Raw genomic sequence first — 4749 nt, 5'->3', positions numbered from 1 at the left:
AATTTTCAAAATTTCGAATTCAAAACATTTACCAAAATAGAGAATAAAACGCTAAAAAGTCCAAGTAATACGAAATATTCTTAAATAGAGAACATTTTAATAAAAAAAATTTATTCATTAGAAAGATTAATCCAAGGCCTAAACATTTGAAACATTTTCTTGACTAAGGTTATTCTGGAGGTCCAATTTTCAGTCACTTTTTCAAGCATTTCAGGCGGTATGTCAATTGACGCCCTACCCCCTAGGCGTCCATTGTTGCTAGGTTATCAGAATAAACTAGTGACTTCTTGTAGCACCCTCAGGAAGTAATGAAAATGTGTCAAATCGCCTGTCCTTAGACGCCTAATAACAGGTACATTTCAGGCCGTATGTCAATTGACGCCCTACCCCCCTAGGCGTCAATTGTTGCTAGGTTATCAGAATAAACTAGTGACTTCTTGTATCTCCCTCAGGAAGTAATGAAAAGGTGTCAAATCGCCTGTCCTTAGACGCCTAATAACAGGTTCATTTCTCGAAATGACTTCAACAAAGCCATAAAAGTAAAAACTAATCTAGATAAGTCGCCAGAGTATTTCAATCATTTAAGTGTCAAAAAGTGGTAGCAGTATTACAGCTAACCCTTTCATTCTATTGGGCTTAAAAATCCTCCATTCATTATATGCTGCATTAAAGATTAATAATTTCAAAATAGAAAGAAGTTGAGACAAGAATACGCTGCTCAAACTATACCATCTAAATTAACAATATATTCCTCTAATAAAGTCCAACAGATCATAGCTATATACAGTATTGTTCAAATATAAACACCCTATTTCATTTGTTCTTAAAACACACTACTCAAGCAATGAGAAGTTATCATCTCTAACGAGCCTGTGGCGTTTCTTCTATACAACCGCAATAAATAGTGTTTTTGATTTACTTAAATATTGTCTTAGAAATCCTTTCTACTGATTCATAATAATGGCAACTAACGGTAGATTTAAGTCCACTGTAATGATAAGTTCTTACCCTTAACACTTAGAACTTTTTTTTGTTTGAAAAACATATTCGAAAACTATCCAGTACTCACGTAAGAAACGTAAACTTAATTGAACGAAAGTTATCGATGTACAACCTAAAGCTAAAATTTACCTTCGAAATCGAATTTAAAAGTAATGTATTGTTATTGTTTTATAAACCTTTGATAAATTGTTAAGAATAAACTTTATTGTTAAACAAATCTACAATTGTGCAATTCACAATCGGCATTGTAATGTTGTATATGTGTATGTCATAATATTTATATAATAAAAAACTTAAAAATAACGACATACAACTCTACGACTTTGATTGTGAATTGGGCAAATAATTCCAATTATTTTGAAGGGATTTTTATGAAATCTTTTTAAAATTATTGTAACATTTAATTTCTTTAATTTGTTCTTTTTATTGATTTTCTATTAATTTCACATAATTTTTTATTTGTTTCAAACAAATAGAAAATATATGTAAAATGTTGTATTATTTTGTATATTTTGAACCATAAAGGAAATAAAACTGAATTATAATTAAGCTAAAGTTCCTAGATTTAATATAAACGAATAAATCGATCAATTTAGTAATTGGTCATATCACCCTTATATTTTTCGATAAATTTTCTATAATAAGTTTAATTTTAAGATAAACAAATGAATCAAAAATATAACGTGACATCTCTATAAATTATAATAACGTCATGTCTAGAGGCTTCAAAAACCTATAGTTTATCAGAAGTTAAACTTTTTAGATGAACTTTAAACTTACAACAATATTCTAGAGGAGTTCTAGAAGTAATAGTAACATCACCAGTTCCAAGTTTACTATTCGAGAATCTAATTTTTGTACTCATTCTAGATCGACCTGTTTTACAACTACTTTTTTACCTTTTCCTGAGAATTTAAATTTATTTTTTAACTTTTTTACCAGTTTCGAGAAGTTATATCCGAATTATGCCCAATCAAAATTTCACTTGAAATATATTCCATTTTCACTTGTTTCGTTCACGAACTTTTTTGACGTGAAAAAATTTCCACTGCTGTGAAATTTTGTATTGAAATTTGGTAAACAATAAACAGCTGTTGCAAACAAAATCAACTATTGTGAATGAAATGTTAACGGCACTTCTATTGACGATAAGGGTGATATATAGTAATATAGAAACAGTATAGTGCCAAATCAGTAGTTACTAGAAAACTGTTTAGAATTACATTAGAATTACTGCAATATTCCAGAGAACGTATTATATGTAAACTTTTCAGAAGTACTTTAGAATTACAAGAATTTGTAGATATTATAGCGAAATTAGCAGTACCAAGTTTGTTATTCGATAACCTAAGTTATTGTTGTCTTTGCACTCCTTCTAGAACGATTTGTTTAATAACTTTAATTCAAAACTTTTTCTGAGAATTTGAGTATTTTTTAACTGTTTTAAAAGTTAATTTGAAACTTTTACTATATTGTATTAAAGAAGTGTAGATCTAATGTAGTGCTAAAGAAGAAGTTCCCAGAAAACTCTTTAGAATTACTTTACAATATGCCAGAGAACGAATACTAGAAAATGTACTATTGGCATTCGTTTTATAATTAATAATTATAGAAGAAATTCGAAAAAAATTTCCCGGGAATTTAAAAATTCTATTGATTAATATAAAATTTTACTACTTTCTGACAATTTCCATTACCATTGTCTTACTATTCCTTTTAAAAAATTTCATACGACTTACGATACGATATTACATATAAATTTATAAAGTATTTTTAAGATTATATTTAGTAATTAAAATATTTTTAGTCTCAAATCTAAAAAAAAGGAGAAAAAAATATCATAAATGAAAAACAAAAACAAAAGAGAATTTCAAAGCAGTGTTGCCAAATTATTTGCGAAATAAATATAGAAAAAAAAAATAAAATAAAAACAAAAATAAACTATTATTAATATTAAAAAAAACCTAAACGAAATAAACCAACAAAAACACTTTTTAAATATTGGCATTCAAATTAAAAAAAAAAAACTTAAGTAACTTAAATATGTAAACAAATTTTAATTAATAAAAAAAGTTTTAATAAAATTGGCGGCTAACGTGAAAAAAATAAAACAAAATACAAAAACCTAATTGTTTCTTTTTCTAAACCAACAAAAATGTGGCATTATTTTTTTCAATTAAATTTTAAATTTAAATTTTATGTTAAAAAGATAAATCCTATAAACTTCCTTAAAACCAAGTGCAATATATAATTTGATTTAATTTTTTAACCTTAAAAAAAAACGCACAAATTTTAATTTAATTTTAATATTTTAAAAATATTATTGTTTTCTTTTTTTATAAAATTTAAAATTTTATTAATTTAAATTTGTTTTTAATTTTAATTAATTTTTATAACGTCCATTATTATTTAGTTTTATTTTATTTTTATACAAAAAGTATTTTTGTTTTTAGCAATTACCAATAAGTAAGTAATATTTTAAAAAAAATTTCATTGTTAAAAGCTTAATTTAAGTTACTTATTCTTAAAACTTTTCCCTCTTTCTATTATTTCTTATAAAAACTTAAACAACATAATAAATTAATAGTATTCCATAAAATCTTATAACATTACTCTATTAATATACACAAAATAAATATTTTTAGTAAAAGTTTTTAGTAAACATATCTCAAGTATAAAATAAATACAACAAATACAGTTTGATAAAATAAAATCCCAAATAAACTCACAATTATTGTACTCCTCCTTAACCTTAAAAACCAAATTAAATAAAATACAAAATAAAATTTGGCATTTGTGCCAATATTTCCTTGAAAGTAACAACTAAACTAACAATTTTTTTTTAACAAAAAACCATTTAGTTGGTTTTAAACATTTATTAAAGAAATATTTTATAATACATATTTTAATAAATACAAAAACAAAACATGGAAAATCTTATCAAAAGTAAATAACCTTAGATATTTATTACAAACGATATATAAAAAAAAATTATAGTTTTTAGTAGATATTTTAGCTATAGCTGATAACATTCCCAAAAAAAAAGAAAAACATGATGATTAATTACAAACAAACGACTTGAAAAATTAGTAGAAAATAAAAAATGAACTTTTGAAAAACTAAAAAATAGTGATTTTTCGTAAATATTTATTTTTTTGTTGATTATTTTTCTCTTAATAGAATTGTAGTTGAATTGCTTTGGTTATACGGCACTCGACTATTTGCAGTACTACAAGAATTTGCTGGTAGTGTTTCAAAAATTTCAGAAGATCATCCGATATTATTAACAAATCCTCCACCTCTTCTAATTAAAACAAGTTTATTCGGAAAAATTGATCAACATTTCTCCTATAGAAAAATGATCAGTTACTATCACAATATGATAATCCTTACTTATATAAAAGTAATCAGTTTTTAATCTTATTTTCCTATAGAAATCAGTAACTGATCACTCCTATAAAAATATAGGAAAAGAGTGATCAGTTAGTTATTGGTTAATCTTTTGTTAAAGAAAAAATTTATAATTTTCTATACAGTGATCACTTACAGATCACCATTTCCTATAGAAAAGCTGAACAGTTACTGATCTATATTTTACTATAGAAAAGAGTGATCAGTTACAGATTCATCTTTTCTTATAGAAAAAAGTGATAATTTACTGATTCATCTTTCCCTACAGAAAATAGTGATCAGTTTCTGATTTATATTTTCCTATAGAAAAGAGCGATCGGTTACTGATCCATCTTG

The sequence above is a fragment of the Lucilia sericata genome, unplaced genomic scaffold, assembly GCF_015586225.1.
Source record: "Lucilia sericata isolate MDLA Ls3-8-SP2 unplaced genomic scaffold, ASM1558622v1 Contig002962F_arrow, whole genome shotgun sequence".
Lineage (NCBI taxonomy): Eukaryota > Metazoa > Arthropoda > Insecta > Diptera > Calliphoridae > Lucilia > Lucilia sericata.
The sequence above is the reverse complement of the archived record's forward strand: the minus strand, read 5'-3'. Positions refer to the sequence as shown.